Genomic DNA, 17,628 nt, shown 5'->3' with positions numbered 1-17,628 from the left:
CGACGACACCACCTTGTGCCACTTGTTCAGCGAAACGCTGGATGGCGAGGCAATGAACTGGTTATTTGAGTGTCCACCGGGGTCTGTCAGCTCATTCCATGCGCTGTCACACGCTTTCCTCTCCCGGTTCATCTTATTATCCGTCGGGCATCACAACACAAGTCAGCTGTTTAGCGTCAAGCAGGGGGAGGATGAATCACTGAAGGCCTTCGTCACAAGGTGGCGAGCGGCAGCGTCTCAGTGCCGTGACCTAGACAAAACAATGGCATCGGCGGCCTTCAAGCAGGGACTTCTCAAGGGGCCATTCCTCTATCACCTCAACTACAATCACCCAAATGCGGCGTACGACCACATCATGAGTGAGGCGGTCATTCACGCCCAGGCGGAATTCATTACATATGGAGAAACCCCACCGCCACCAGCAACTCCAACTAAATCATCACGGCCATCCCCCAGTCATCAGGAAACCGCTAACAAGACCCCTTCAACACCACCAACTGACAAGAAGAGGGAATGACAGCAGGGCCACCACCAGAACAAGCGGCAGAAAGACCAGAATTACAACAAGGGCAACCGCCCAACCCATGGGGATAACCGCAACAAACAGGCAGAGAGTCCTCGCAGCGGTACGCAGTGTTCACGGTCCTCACGGCCTCATATGAAGACATCTACAATCAATGCAAGGATCAGATCCCACCGCCACCCCCTCCAAAGTACCCAAAGACGGGCAAACCCAGGAACACCGACAAGTGGTGCAAATACCACGAGGACAGCGGCCACAATACCAATAGCTGCAATGCTCTCAATACGGCCATTGAGACCCTGTACCGTGACGGCAAGCTGGAGCAGTTTAAGGTACGCCAACCACCACCAGTAATAGCCAACGTTGAGACCTTGGGCCGCATCAACACCATCGATGGCGGCGCTCCAATCACCAGCATGTCTCACAGGGCCAGAAAGCGCTATGCGCGCGCCAATCACCCAAAGGAGGTCTGCAACATCCGCTACGAGAGGTTCGCCAAGCTCCCGAAATCAGGTTGGGAACCTATTACCTTCTCGGAGGAGGAGCGCGGAGTGCATCTACCGCATGACGACCCATTCTTGGTCGACGCCATCCTTGGCAAATTCTCAGTAGGGAGAATCTTGGTGGACAGCGGATCCGCTGTCAACGTCATCTTCAACGGCTGCTACAATCACCTCAAGAGGAACAAGAAACTGCTCCAGGACCACGAACCATTGCTCAGCTTCTCCGGCGACGTCACACAACCGCTGGGGTTGGATTACATGCGACTGGTTATCGGCGCTAGCCCATGCATGGCGGAGGTACATACGGAATTCATTATTGTTGATTGTTTCAGTTCGTACAACGCCATCATTGGACGGCCAGCGCTAAACAAGCTCAAGTGCATCATCACCGGATACATGCTTCTCATGAAGTTCCCCACACCCAACGGCACGGGCTGTGTGAGAGGAAGTCAGCAGTTGGCTCGAGAGTGCTATTCAACGACCGTGGCGCGGTCGACACGCCGCCATGAAATCATGACGGTGGGTAATCAGGCACCGCCACCAAACATCTTTGAGGATCCTAGAGATGAGGAGAAGAAGTATGTAAAGAAGGAACCGGTCAACCCGGAGACGTCGTTGAAAGTCATCTCAATCTCAGACGAGCACCCTGAGCGGACGGTCTGCATAGGCACCCAGCTTGACCCAGAGGTAGCGGCGGAGCTCACTCAGTTCCTGCGTGATAACGCCGCCGTCTTTGCCTGGTCCTACGCTGACATGCCAGGTATCTCCCCTGAAATTATAACTCACAAGCTGACCATCAAACCTTCCTTTTATCCCATCAAGCAGAAGCGGAGGGCCTTTGATGAGGAAAAGTACCAGGCAATTGGAGAAGAGGTTGCCAAGCTCCAGGGCATTGGATTCATCCGCCAGGTCATCTATCCCCAGTGGATCTCCAATTTGGTAATGGTCAAGAAGCCCAGCGGCAAATGGCGGATGTGCGTCGACTTCAAAAATCTCAACAAGGCATGCCCAAAGGATAGTTTCCCGCTACCTCGTATCGATCAGCTGGTCGATGCAACCGCCGGACATGAGCTCCTCAGCATGATGGACGCTTTCTCCGGATATAATTAGATCAAGATGCATCCCGGCGACCAAGAATGCACCACCTTCACCACCGACAAAGGCCTTTACTGCTACAATGTCATGCCTTTCGGTCTGAAGAACGCCGGTGCAACTTATCAATGGCTGATGAACGCCATGTTCGCTGAGCATCTGGGAAAAATCATCGAGGTCTACGTGGACGACATGCTAGTTAAGAGCATAAAGGCCAGCGGACATGTGGCCAACCTCAAGATCATAGTAACCATTCTACTGGCCTATGGTATGCACCTCAACCCAGAAAAATGTTTCTTTGGGGTCACCGCCAGCAAATTTCTGGGTTACATAGTCAGCGAGCGGGGCATCGAGGCTAACCCAGACAAGGTGCAGGCCATCCTTGACCTGGCGGATCCTGAGTATAAGGTGCACGTCCAATGCCTCCAGGGCAAGTTAACCGCCCTCTCTCGATTCATCTCCAGACTCACTGATAAGTGTGCCCCATTTTTCAAGCTCCTTAAAACGACTCACAAGAAAGTCATCAACTGGAACCCAGAGTGTCAGGCGGCGTTCCAGGGCCTGAAGGAATACCTAGCAGCAGTCCCTCTCCTTTTTGTCCCCGTATAAGGAGAGACACTGTTCATCTACCTAGCGGTCTCGGTGTCGGCGGTGAGCTGCGCCATTGTCCGGCGGGAAGGCCAAGACGAGCTCCCAGTGTTCTACGCCGGCAGAGGCATGAACGGAGCAGAAACAAGGTATCCTCCTTTGGAGCAACTAGCCTTCGCACTCATCGTTGCCGCCAGACGCCTCCGCCAATACTTCCAGGCTCACACCATCCATGTGCTAACCAATCAATCGCTGAGGCAAGTAATGCAGAACCCCGAACACTCAGGGCGCCTCAGCAAGTGGGCCATTGAGCTCAGCGAGTTTGATATAGAATACAAGCCAAGAACCGCCATGAAGGGCCAGGCAGTGGCGGACTTCATCGCTGAACTCACCGAGCGTCAGCCTGAACCCGGTACCGAGCCAGGGCCCGGAGCAGAAATGGTAACCGCTGAGGAAGCAACTCCCCCACAGTCAGATTGGAACCTGCATGTGGACGGCTCCGCCAGCGGCGCCGGAATCATCTTAACAGGACCCGGGGGACTAAACGCGGAGTACGCGTTGAAATTCAACTTCAAAGCTTCAAACAACATGGCGGAGTACGAGGCCCTCATTGCCGGCTTGCTCCTCGCCATTGACTCAGGGGCTGACAGCGTCAACATATTCAGCGACTCTCAATTAGTCGTTAACCAGGTCAACGACAGCTTCCAAGCCAAGGACCAGCAGTTAGCGGCATATTTGGGGTACGTCAAAACGCTGCTCAAAAAGTTCAAATTTCACACCATCACACAAATCCCCAGGGAAAAGAACGCTAGGGCTGATTCACTGGCGAGATTGGCAACCGCCCAACCACATCAAAGTCCAGCGGACACAAGAGTGGAGTGCCTTGACAGGCCGAGTATCACAAAAACCCTGGCGGAGATCTTCAGCATTGAGGTTAGTCCCAGCTGGATGGATGAGATCATTGCATACAAGCGCAACGACACATTGCCAGAGGATAAGGTCCAGGCGAGACAGCTCAAGCGACGAGCAACCCGCTACAACATCCAGAATGACAAGCTCTACCGCCAAGGATTCACCCATCCTAACCTCCGCTGCCTAACCCCAGAGGAGGGAAATGTCGTCCTAACGGAAATCCATGGCGGAGAATGTGGAAACCACTCAGGCGCCAGATCCTTGGCCAACCGCACAATGCGACAGGGCTACTTCTGGCCCACACTTGGTGATGACGCCCGGCGGATTTCGAGGTCTTGCCACAAATGCCAGCAGTTTGCAGATCTCCCACATGCACCGGCAGAGCCGCTGTCAATTATCATCGGCCCATGGATTCACTCCACGTGGGGCCTCGATTTGATGGGAAAATTCCAAACCGCCAAGGGCCAATTCAAGTACATTATTGTTGCCATCGATTACAACAGCAAGTGGATAGAGGCGGAGCCACTCACGGCAATAACTACCGCCAAGGTAATTCACTTCCTTTGGAAGAACATCTATTGCCGCTATGGTGTCCCACATACAATCATTACAGACAATGGCACACAGTTCAACAACAAGGAACTCATCTCCTTTACCGCCAACCTTGGCACCAAGTTGAGTTTTGCATCTGTCGCCCATCCCCAAACCAACGGCCAGGTCGAAGCAGCAAACAAGATAATCAAGAAGCTGCTAAAAAAGAAGCTCGACGACGCCAAGGGTTTATGGGCGGAGAAGCTGCCAGAAGTTCTATGGGCTATCCGGACAACTTCAACTTCCGCCACCGGCGAAACACCCTTTTGTATGATGTTCGGAACAGAGGCTGTCCTACCTGTTGAAGTAACTCAGCCTACCGCTAGGGTCGAAGGCTACTGCCCAGAGACCAACAGCGACGGCGTCAACCTGGACAGGGACCTCCTAGAAGAAAAAAGACACAAGGCCCATTTGCACAACTTGCAAAACAAACAACGGGTATCGCGTTTCTACAACGCCAGAGTCAAGGCCCGGAACCTCCAATTGGGGGACTGGGTAATGAAGGAAGTAATTCCACCGCCAACAAAACTTCGCCCAACTTGGGAAGGTCCATACAAAATTGTGGAAGTCGTTAGCCCAGGCACCTTCTACTTAATGGACAAGGATGGCGTCACGTCGACCCACCCTTGGAATACCGAAGACCTTCGGTATTACTACAAATAGTCATGCCGCTACCCAGGAGCATCTTGACTTAGCTAAATTTTTGTTCAATATTTAGCTAAAGGAAGCTACCCAACGGGTACTACCCCACTTTTGTACACGCTGATCAGTCAGCTATCAATGAAACGAGGAATTATTCAAACCATTGTTACCAAGTCTAGCACTGAGGGCAACTGGCCACGCCAGCAATCGTCAGCGGACTACGTCCGCTACGTGGTGCACTTGGACCAATCTTAATTCCTTTAATGTTTCATTGATTAACAAAAGAAAAATACAAGTCAAAGCACTAGCGGCGCAAACACATCATAGCAAACACAACTTCGAAAATTTCATGCCATTTCAAAATATTTGTTACAAGTTATTATGCCTCAGCGGCTACACAAAAAAAAAAAAAAAAAAAAAGAATCTATTGCGGTCCCAGCTGGCTTCAGGGGTTGCCTTCGGCATCTTCTGCTTCAACAGGCGGCGGCACGATCGCTCGACTCGTTTGATCGGACCCTCGGGCTGTCGGACTTGGGGTCTCTATGGTGCCGTCCGCCCGGGTGTGCGCCGCCAGGAATCCAGCACGCGACACCTCCGACGGGTGGGATTGGGAGTCTGCTGGGACCCTTCCGTCGGATGTGCGCCGCTTTCCCCACTGCTTGAGCGGGCACCTCCCGCTGGGGCAGGCACGACCTCTTTCTCCGGCGGGGCACTTTTGGCCGGCGGCGCATCGGGCTGTGACGCTTTGACGAAGTCGATGGCGCCCTTCCGCTTCAGCATTTCTATGTTTGCCAAGGCCCCAGCCTTCGCGGACTCGGTCATCGCCTTCGCGTACTCCGCCGACTGCTTGAATGCTTCAACAGCGACGGCCGCGGCAGTTTTCCCTTCAGCCCTCAGGCGGGTGACCTGGCCTTCCAGCCACTTCAGCTCCGTCGCCCCGGTGGCGGACTCCCGCTGCACAATAATAAGTTTCTTGTCCTTAGCGGCTATCCGCTCCTTCAGCAGGGCGATGTCCTCCTCCAACTTGGAGACGCGATCATTCCTCTCCAAGTCCCGCTCGATGGCCACATTGAGCTTACCACGGACGTCGGCAAAGTCACATTCCGCCTTGACCAGCCGCCTTTCTGTATCCGCCAGCTTCTCCCTCGCCTCCGGCAGCTCCCTCTGGAGGCTTTGAATCTCCTCCCTCAGCTCCCCTTCGACCAGAGGCTGCTTCTTTGCCGCCTCAAACATGTCGTGGAGGCCAGCTAAAATCTGACCAAACGCCGAGCTGTAGGGCGATTGGTCAATCGCGGTTGGGCGCGAGATCCCCGCTAGGCCGCCAAACCCTAGCCTTTCGCACAGATGGAAGAGGAACTCCCTCTCGCCATCTGTCATAAACTCCGCGTAGGCGGCGAATGAGTCCAGGTCACTGGCGGCGGGCGCCTCCCCTTCCACCACAGCAGCTTTGAGTGGGGCTTGACGGGCCTTCTTCTGCTGCCGGCCCCCGACAATCTCCACGTCCTCCCCCTCTTCCTCGTCGGGGGAGTCTACCTGCCGGCGCTTCCTCTCAAGCACCCTTGTGTTCCCGCCAGCGGCCCTCGTCACCCTCAGCGGCGGTTCCTCCCTTGGGGCGGTGACAGTCCCTGCCGGCTGCACCGGCTTTTCTTTCTGGGAACCACGCCTGTTGGCGGGTACCCTTTCCTTTGCAGCAGCCGCTGTTGCGGCCCCCTTTTTGCCGCCTGCTACGGGGACCCCCGCCTGAACGACGGGCAGGCCGTCGTCGCCAAGGTGAGAGTGGAGCGGCATCTACAACACCACCGGAACCTCCGACTGGCTCAGCGCCAGTGTCTCGGGGTTCACTACGGTCTTCTGGGCCGCCAACCCCTCGGCATACATTGTCTCCAGGAAGTTATCAATCTCCGCGCGGTCCATTGCTTTTTCGAAAGCGTCGCGGCTCGATTTGTTACCTGGCGGCGTTTCTAAAAAAAAAAAACAATAAACCAGTCAGTGGGCTAGTTATTACAAAAAAAAGAGCAGTAAGGCGGAAATTTCTTACCAACGGAGCGAGTTAATTTCTGCTCGACTAGCAACTCCCAACCAGTCAGAAGTCGGAAGTCCAGCAGGTTGCGGTTCCGCCAACAACCTCTGATCCGTGCTACGCGACACTCCTCCTCGCGCGTTAAGTTGTACCGCAATCCCGCTGCACAAACACAAATCTATTAGTAAAAGCACATTTGCAAAATACAGGCACCCGCCAGCTACATACAGCGGAAACTGGTTACCAACCTCGAATAGGTTGGAACTCCGACTTAATCCTAAACGTCAGCCCTTCCTCATTCGCCCCAGCCTGATACTCCCACCCATCTGTGGCGACGCAGAAGGTCCCCCGCCAGTAGGACATTGAATCCCTTAGATTCTCGATCAGCTTGGGCGCTCCCTGGCGGCGGCTCAGGTTCACTTGCCCTCTACAACCCTGGCGCTTCACGTAGACCAACTCGTAGAAGTGAAGCACTTCCGCCACAGTAGGCCCCTCGCACCCGGACAACAGCCACAGTGAGTTCATCGCCAACATCAACCGCCACATGTTGGGGCAAATCTGACCAAAAGTAAGGCCAAACTCGCACACCAAGATTTGGAGATTGGGCACCAGCGGGAGTGTCACTCCTTGGCGGAATATCGCCTCATGTGCCGCCGCAAATCCCTCTGGGAGAATCGACGCTTTCTCATCCACCGACGGCGGGCGCAGCTTCACCGAGCCCGGCAACCGGAACGTCTTCTTCAGTCGAGTGACGGCGGCGGCATTCATCCGCCCTCCTGCCTCGTCAACGGCGGTGCCATCCTGGAGGAACCACGCTGACTCAGCATTCTCCACCGCTGTTTCTTCTTCCCCAGCGGAGCCGCTGGCAGCGCTATTGCTCGCTAAACGCTCGTCACGCCTAGCTTTGGCAGCAGCGGCCTCACCCGCCCTAGAGCTCTCTGGACGTGGACCACGACCCATTGCTACTTCCCAAGGTATGGTCTGTAGCGGCTCAACCTCTAGCGGTTCTGGCAGTGAGGTTCCTGCATGGGCAGACGGACGCAACGAGTCAATAAATATCCTATCCGCCGCGCTGAACGACACGTCAGACCCGGAATCCTCACTGCTCGAAATCTCTATGACGTTAGCCATCCCAAACCCTAAAACCCACACTAGTTAGCACAAACACAGATCTATCCTATTCTTACATCAGTTCTAACCAAGAACATCAAGAACAATTTACCCAGAAAATGCCAAAATAAGAACAAGCACACTCAACCCAGATTCGACCATCTAGCAAATCCCTAAACGTCAACTCTCTGCCAATCACCATAACCCAACGCCTCCCCCCCAAATCTCACTTCGCACCTCAGAACACGCCAAAGAACAGAAACCCTCCCAAACCCAAAAACAACAAAACCCAGAAAAATAGCAGATTCAATGAAACAGGGAAAGGGGAATTCAGATACCAACCTCGGGGGTGAAGCCTACGATGTGATGGTGCGCAGCAATCTTAGGGGAGTGAGATCGTCGTTTCTCCGGGAACTGTATCTCAAAGCTCCGGCAACCTCTTTCTTCAGTCTCGGACGAACAGAGCGAGAAGACGACGACTGTGAGTTTGAAGCTTTTACCAAAGTGTCAAATCTCGCTGAGTTTCCCCCCCCCCCCCCCTCTTTATGTCAACATCAGCGCGTTCTCAGCCGTCCGCTCAAAAACGACATAACACAACAGCCGTACACGTGTCGCAGACCTCCACTTACTCTCCGGATTAACCGAGGCGTCGCCTCGGTTACGGAATCCATAATTACTATCATTTATGGCGAGAAGGTGGCCAGGCTTAGGAGACAAACCTCCTCACGCTAACCCTCTACGGGTTGGACACGTGTCAACCACCACCAAACGAAGCGTCTCGTAGAAGTAACCACTGGGGATGACTTCCCCAACCGTCCGAAGTCTCCGCTGAGCAAAACCCCGCCAGCGGAACTTCTCCCTTGTCATCTTCCAAGAGACGAAGTCTCCGCTGAGCGAAACCCCGCCAGCGGAACTTCTCCCTTGTCATCTCCCAAGAGACGAAGTCTCCGCTGAGAGAAACCCCGCCAGCGGAACTTCTCCCTTGTCATCTTCCAAGAGATGAAGTCTCCGCTGAGCGAAACCCCGCCAGCGGAACTTCTCCCTTGTCATCTTCCAAGAGACGAAGTCTCCGCTGAGCGAAACCCCGCCAGCGGAACTTCTCCCTTGTCATCTTCCAAGAGACGAAGTCTCCGCTGAGCGAAACCCCGCCAGCGGCACTTCTCCCTTGCCACCCTGCAAGCGGGGCGTCTTCCGCCACACACATCTGGCGGACCCCCTTTTCATCTTGCAAGTTGCGTGCTTTGTTCAGTGCAATATCGCTCAATGAAGTACCGCCAGGCACGTCTACTGGACGCTGCTTCCTGCTGCAGTCAGCGGGGGGATATCCGCCAGCGGTGGATCCCGAGGCCACGCCTCACTCTGACAACGACCGCCACGCGGCGTTACGGTCAGACGGTCCCTACGGGACACGGGGACTTGTCAACAGTCTACGACGGCCCTGATCAGGCACGTTGACCCCCGTCACTCGGGTACTAAGATTGGGTTTGTCACGCCCCGAATTTTGAATAATTAAATTCAAATCCGAAACGCGAGAACAAACAAAAGAAAATACATATAGAAAATTTTTCATTTGAACTAAGCAACAAACAAACTAAACTCACAATGTCAATACCGACTCGTTCTTTAGAGTCACATATTCCATTACAGATAGTTTACAAATCAAACTGAATGACAATTCAATAAGTAAACACACCCACCACAACTCACTACCCAGCGAAAGACTTAAAACTAAGAGCACTCTTCCACGTCCACGCCATCGAACGTACACCTCAGCTTTGATAATGATCACTCGATATTCAAACCTGCACAATAACCCCTACACCATAGAATAGTGCACCGGGAATGTAAACAACAAACCCGGTAAGCCTTTCAGCCCGTATGAGTAAACTCAATTAAAATGACTCACGTCACTCATGCTTATAATTTCTCAATTCGTGAGATAATTAAAGCAACAACATTTAATTCCACAAAATAAAATCAAACATCAAGTTCAAATTAATCAAGAACATGCTCAATAATTCAACCCAACTAAAAACCCACATGCTCTGTCTCTCAATTCATTTTCCAATCACTACAGATCACAACCCACAACTGTACCCACAATAAGAATTAAGCAAAATCAGTAATCCCTGCATAAAATTTAGTTCAGGAGATCACATGAAAACAAACAAAAGAATTCATAGAAATCCCTGCATAGAAACTTAGTTCAGGAGATTACTTAAAAATCAAACAAAGAAACCATAGTAATCCCTGCATAAAATTTAGTTCAGGAGATTACATTAAAACAAACAATTCAAAAGACAGTAATCTCTGCATATAACTTAGTTCAGGAGATTACATAAAATTCAACAATTAGAAGTAAAAAAGAAAATAAATGAAGAAGTCAAACAACTCACACTAAAGTCAATAATCACCCATCAATTCCAAACTAAAGTCGATAGTCGATGTTCACCCATCGACTCCAAATAAATCATATTAACACAACTCACCCATAATATGAAAATCAAGTCCTTCTTGGACAATAAAAGAAAGAACCCACCCGAACTCTCTTTTACAAACATGTACCCTTGAGTGCCATAACACAAAGTTATCCCCCAAGAAGTACAATTGCAGACAGACTAGAGCTCTAACTGTATCGTAACCAATAACCCGGCCAAAGGCTTGGTATCCCGATATCATTACACCCAGGTTTACCACTGTAACCTTCGGACTTCAAACCTTTCGGCCCTCAGAGCAAAACCCAGGTTACCCCTGTAACCTACCGACTCACAATTGTCACATCACAACTCCAAATCACTCTTTCAACAATATAATCATCAAACATATACATATCACAACGCCACTCCATCCATATATATATATATATATATATATATATTCCACGTAAATATATATATACGTAGTCATTCAAGCAGGAATGACCACTAATACCAACTATAGTTTTATAAATAATCCTCTCGAAAATCATTTTATATCAAAACATTGTTATACTTACCCATGAACCGTTGTCGATCAAGTTCATATATTTTAAAACAAATAATTTGTTTCGAAAATGATTTTTCATGCTAACAATTAAATCTACTAAATTAAACATAACTAATTTATCAACCGAAACACCGTGAGATTTACTCACCTCCATATCCTGCTGCGTCTTCACACACCATATGAGATACACAAGCATAAAAATCCGTCTAAACAACTTCGGCAAACACCTAATAAAATACAACCTCGATTAAGTATCCGAAACACTAAAAACAATTAATTTCCGAACTCCCGAATCGATCCAACCATCCAAAAGTAACGCCAATCGAGGCAAAACTTCATCCGAGACCACCCGAGGTCTCCGGAATACTTATACGATCAACACAACAAAACTACAAGTCGATCGGACGGCCGAATCCTCACGGATAGAAAACCGATCGAACCGAAAACCCTAAAACTTGGAAAATTCATAACATGCTCATACGATTTCCAAAAATTACAAACTATACATCGAAATGCTCGTATCGACGAGTAGATCGCACTGAGGAGCAGAAACTGCCCCAGAGGTGGCCGGAAGCCGCCGGAAACCACCACCACAGTGGCGGCACCGCCACCAAACCAAAGTCAAAATTTGACAAAACTTCCAACATCAAAGTTCTTCATCTCAACTCCAATTAAAACATTCATAACTAGCACAAAGTCAGAATCAAAGCCATTTGGCCGGAATTTACCTCGCAAGTTTTGAAAACCGATGAACCCTAGAATCACAATCTTCAAAATTCGACCTCCACACTTTGAATCGTTGCAAGCCGCTTGGAGGGAAGCATCAACGTCCAATGGGCTGCAAAAGCCCTCAAGAATCACCGGCTATGGTGGCCGGAAAAGTGATCTCCGATCTGGGTTCGAAGCATCGCCGCCGCCAAACTTCCCGCCCTTGTAGCGTCATCTACAGTGCTTCCCACGACGAATCACCACCATAGACGTGTAGATGGGACTGAGGAGAGCAGGATTCCCTTTGGAATCGAAGCAAAAGGTGGCCGGAAGAGGAAGAAATCGGCCGGCGAAGGTGAGAAGGCGAAACTGAGCTCGGGACCGAAGAGAGAGAAAAGTTTCCCAAAATGAAAACTTCAGATTTTCTGATTAATTTTCGGAAAAATCCCATATATACCAAAATGGAAACGTTTTCCGACGGCCATAACTTCTTCATACGAACTCCGATTTTCGCGTTCCACATGTCCACGAACTTGTATCGACGCGCTCTACGACTTTCGTGAAGGAAGATCTCACAGAATCTAAACGTATAAAAAGTCAACCTTTGTGAACCCCCTAAAACGTGCACTTCGAATAATTATTCGTCCGAAAATAATTCCACTCCACCCTCGAACCACGAAATCGTACAAACGAACACTTTATTAATCCCAGGAAACATTTAGGAATTAATAACAAATTTCCGAGGTCTTACAGGGTTCGCTACCCAACACCCTCTGCTCCGTGCAGCTCCCCCTCAACAAACAATTAGCCGACCATCCGGAGGTCTATCTTAGCCGGGGAGTGGGGGACTCCCTGGGGGGCCTAGCAGGGGCCCACCCGAAAGGGTATAAAGCGTTTGCTCACAAAATCCATGGTTGACAACGCACTGACGCTAATTATGCTCTTGCAAGTATAGCGGAACAAAACGCTTCAAACCGCCGAGCAACTCCCCGACCAAGATTGCCCTCCTTGACTGGGGACTTGGGGGACTTGTACATACATGTACATTTGCAAGCATAATTAGCTATAATGGGCCACGCTCATTGTACCGCCAAAGGTACTAATTCCAACCAAAGGAATGACATGCAGACACACCGCCAGGCGGGCTACAACCACAGCGTCGGATCACCCCCAGGTCACCGCCGACGCGCCGCCACGCGCCGTGCCAAAATGGCATCAGTAGCTCCCAGAGCTGGGAACTGAAGCACATCAGTCCCACATCGAAAACAAGGAGGAGGTCAGCCTCCTCCTCACCTATAAAATGTTCTCTCCTCTATCCTCATTAATTACGCATTCAATACTTACCTACTGTTACTTTGTCAACATAAATACATTGACTAACTTAGGCATCGGAGAGTTGAAGACCGCCCAACGCGGTCTCCCTCTGACGCCCTTTGTATTTTACTTGACAGGTAGCGAAGACTTTGAGAACATCACAAGTATCGATCCGCCCACCGGATCAGCGTTAACAAAGGTCCAGCTACCGCCGGACTTTTAGACATTAACATCTGTCGTCTGAAAGAACTGATAAATTTGCATGAAAAAGTGGAAATTTAGGACACCATTCATATGTCGTCTGAGTAAATGGGAAACAAGTGGAAAATTAGGACTACATTCATATGTCGTCTGAGTAAACGGGAAACTGACAGCTAATTTGCTAATAATATTGTAAAGTATTTGATCCCTCCCTTGGCTAAAAAAGAAAAACTCGGGCTCCTTTTGCTAGGACCTTTCCCTTAGCTGAAAGAAAAAAAGAACCAACCCTAGATCTAAAAACTCGGGCTCGTTTTGCCGCCTCTGACTCTCAGCCAATCTCTCCCTCGCACGCTCGATCTCACTCTCATGAACCTCAGTCCCTCAATCCACCCTCAATCCCTTTCACCCTCTCAAGCTCACACACACTCTCATCCTCCTGCGATTCCGGCAAAGCAAGTTTGGGTATGGAAGTTTTGGGTATAGAAGTTTGGGTAAAGTAAGTTTGGTAAGTCTTCAATCTTCAAGTCTGGGTTTCTCGGTTTCTTTTTTTCACTCTTCAAGCTTCATTCTTCAATCAATCGGTCTCTTGCTTTCTGGGTTTTCAATTTCATGTGTTCAATTTGCAGCAAAGCATAGACATCCTCAAGTTTGGTTCGATTTCTGGTTCGATTTCGAATTCTTCAAGCTTGGTAAGTTGCTGCCTTTCTGGGTATTCAGTTCTTGTGTATGATACTATGAATAATGAATGATTGGTAACTGAGAAGAGTTGTATGAATATTTGCTTACTGTCTTCCTGTTATTGTCTTACTGATTTGAGTGATTTCAAACAAAATCAAGATGAATATCATAGTTGTTCATCTTTTGTTCATATACCCAAAGTGATTACCTTTAATTCACTTTTTGATTTCATGTTTTCAGTTGTAGTAACTGATTTATCAGCTTTTATAATCTTTCAAGACAAAACCTTTTATTGTTTCTTTGTTTTGTTAATCGAAGATCATAGTTCATATATGAAATTTCGTTTTTTTTGTGTAGCCTCTGTTCTAGCTTTTGAATAATTGCAAGAACAACAGGTTTTTTTAACGCTGTTAGACAGAAAGAGTAAAGTAAAACAAATGAAAGAGATCTGGTTCTTAATCTGATTTTGGGCAGCCAATCATAGAATCAATCATACGGTTATTTCACTAATGTTGAAAGATTTTAGTTTTCATTATCCTGTATGGAATGAATACATGGGAAAATACTTTCGTCATTGCATATTTTATCTTTCTTAGGATTCAAAAGAGAAAAGTTTTTTGGTCGAGCTTTTGTGTAAAAGTAGTTAAATTCACAGAAAATTGAATGCAAATGGTTTGATTTTCAGTTGCAAAGAAATTTATAGTGGAATTCGACTTCGTATTGATGCTTTGAACTGTGATTTTGGAGGTTAGTGTGTCTGTGCTTAAAGGAAGCAGCTTCTTTGCTGTTTGAGTGAATTAGAATTTGGGTAAGTTGCTATGTGTAATCATAGTGTATTATGTTTTCACTATTGAACTACATACTACAAATTGAATTAAATGTATATTTGGACTGCTTTTTAACAGTTAAATTATGTGAAATTCTTGGATAAGATCAGTTCTAAATTCTTCTATATTATGAATGTATGTAGAGATTGTTCCCTACCCATTCCACTTCAATTTTCACCTTTTTCTGCTATTGTTTTATTGGAAACATTGAAATTCAAAAAGTATAAACCATGTGTTTCACAATTGCAGCAACCAAAAGAATCATTAGTTTTCTTCCTAACCAAATCTTAACTGAAATGAAACAGTTTAACCAGTGATTAATATTGTTTCAAATTATTGTTCTGTGTTTAGGGTATTGTAATTAAGAATTAGGTGAGAGCCAGTGAACCCAGCCATGCTAATATTTCCACTTTCTTTCGTCTTTGTCTCTTTTTAACTCAATGAATTTGTGTTTTGGTGTGTGGAGCTATTAATTCCTTCATTGCTAAACTGATGGCTTATGATCTGATCGTTTACATATTATTAGCCCATGTGTTTATCTTGCAAAGTTGGAAAAATGTGTTTACGTCAATACTCAGGTCATTAGATTTTATGATTATGCATCATTTGGTAAAGTAAAAGAAATGTCAACAATTAATGTCACGAGGACCTTTTGGAACTTCTGTTTGAGAACATGGGTACATTTGTACAAGTATTCATTTATGCTCATATTGATTTATATCAGTTTCATGGACATGAGCTTCTGCAAACTTAGTTTCTCTATCATTGACGGTTCATACATAACACTTGATACTTGATACTTAATACTTGATTATCTATATGCCAAGACATTCATGTAGGGTTCCAATATTTTATATATAACTAGGATGAGAAGGATGAACAATTATATACCCAATTTCCTGCAACAAACTTTGAGGGCTAAAACTGATGAAACTAAAGAACGGCACTAAGCAAGTCTTCACTGTTAAAGGAATCTTTGCCAGAAACTATTAGACTTTTGAAGTTTTGATATTTGGCATCTGTTTTGCCAGTTTTGAAATTGTATCCGATAATGATAGATATATTGATAGCTATGTGATGGATAACATACACTCAAGCTTCTTGCAGTTGTGAAACAAATGCAATACCAATACGATTGATCATGATAATTTATGTAGAATTTGTCTTTGAGAACAACAAGCTTCTACAGTCCATTTATAAGTGATAGATTATAATATTTAGTTACAGTTTATTTGCTAATGTATGTTTGAATATATGTCAATGCATTTTAAGATTTCTAAACTGCATCCTTTTTACTATTAAGTTAGTGCTGATGCAACTTTATTTCGCATCTTTTACATTCACTCATTGCTCTCTTTTTTTTCTTTCTTTTAAATTATTTCTTCTTATTATGTGTAGAGACCTGATAAACAAGAACTCATCTCTAACACAAGACACAGTTCCACAAGTGATAGAGTAGACAAAAGGCCAAATCCATACATTCCAGATCAAAATCAATGAAGCAAATGGCTCCATAGTCAAAGGCATCTATCTAGACGTGGAAACCTTTACGCCACAAACAGGAAATGAAACAACAACTTTCACACTAGCCCATCCTCTTCCTGACAAAAAAGAGTCCCTGATAAACAAAACAGTTCGCAGGTAAACCTCTACAAAATTTTTCTTCATTCAACTTCATTTTTCTTGACAGCTCAAGTGTGAAAAAAAATAGTAACTATGTACTTGTCTTTTCTTGGATTCTTTCTCCCCTGTGAATATTGTACTGGAAATTTCTTTTTTCTTTTTCTTTTTGGCAATTATAGAATTGCTTGTTTGAACTTCCTACTTCAAGGTGCCTTAGCATATAGTCAGTGATGCCTGTACGTTACACACACAATTATACAAAGACGTGTTTGAACAAAGTAATGCCAATAGAAGTTGATATATATTCTGAGTTGCTATAGTTTGTTCTTTTGTTCTTAGATTTTGTGAATGGAGTTATGTGCCCTTTTATGTGTTTTTTCTTCTGCTGTTTGCTAGCTATGTGGTTCTTGCCTCCAGTGTTTTGGTCTCTAGTGTTGTGCTTGAAATGAACTGTGTTCTCTTCGATTCTTCTGATTATTCTCTGTTTTGTTCTTTTAAGAGTAAATATTGCCAATAAGCTGCAAATTCTTGCAGTCATTTAAGTTATACCAGATCCCTTAGTCAATCTTATATGTTTTCTGTTGTTACAGAGTGGTAGCTTGGGGATGCATATTCTTTTGTTTAGCCTATTTTGATAGAGCTGGTCTAACTGTATGAATCGTGAGGGTCTTTGTAATTGTGAGGTGTTTGTTGCTGCAACGTTCTTAGAAACAAATTTCCATTACAGAGAAGTGGGTTTTATCTTGACATGTTTTGTGTTTTTCACTATAATAGGGAAGCTGACATTGAACCAGCAATGTCATTGCAGCTCTTGCACCACTTTTTGTGTAGATAGAACTGGAACAAGCAACTTTTGGATAGGCTCAACTAGACCAACTATTTTCGCATAAAAAAACTAGACCAACTATTTTTTGAAAAATGTTCCAGGAGCGATTGTAACCAAGCAAACCTCAAACTTATATAGCCTATTTTTTGAACAATAAGATCATGTTTTGTTTTAGATGCTCTACAGTAATGAAAACAGTTCTATGATTTTTATCAATTGACATATAGTTATTGTTAAACTGCTTTTGTACTTGATTTAATGATCTGCAATATGCATATAACTTCCATATGATATAGTACGTGCATGCTCTGTGCATGAAACTTCATATTTAATTTGCTGCATTTCCTTATTGCAGTGGGGAACGAGGTCAAATTTGGTTTACACAGTCAATGATATTGATGAGATCCGAGCGGAATGGGTTGAGCATGTTTTGAAGTTCCCAGAAAATTAAGTATCAGCCTATATATATGCTTTTGTTTCTGGTA

General features: G+C 46.6%; 1 long non-coding RNA gene across 1 annotated transcript; it reads left to right on the top strand.

Moving 5' to 3' along the window:
• The first annotated feature begins 13,266 nt into the window (after window positions 1-13,266).
• LOC133713346 (uncharacterized) lies at window positions 13,267-15,656 on the top strand. Its single transcript, XR_009847939.1, has 4 exons — window positions 13,267-13,694; window positions 13,816-13,878; window positions 14,553-14,675; window positions 15,560-15,656. It is a non-coding gene; the product is annotated as an uncharacterized LOC133713346 (long non-coding RNA).
• Window positions 15,657-17,628: the final 1,972 nt, after the last annotated feature.

Source organism: Rosa rugosa, chromosome 6, assembly GCF_958449725.1.
Source record: "Rosa rugosa chromosome 6, drRosRugo1.1, whole genome shotgun sequence".
In the NCBI taxonomy this organism is placed as follows: Eukaryota; Viridiplantae; Streptophyta; class Magnoliopsida; order Rosales; family Rosaceae; genus Rosa; species Rosa rugosa.
Note: the sequence above shows the minus strand (reverse complement) of the source record. Positions and strands in the feature narration are given on the sequence as shown.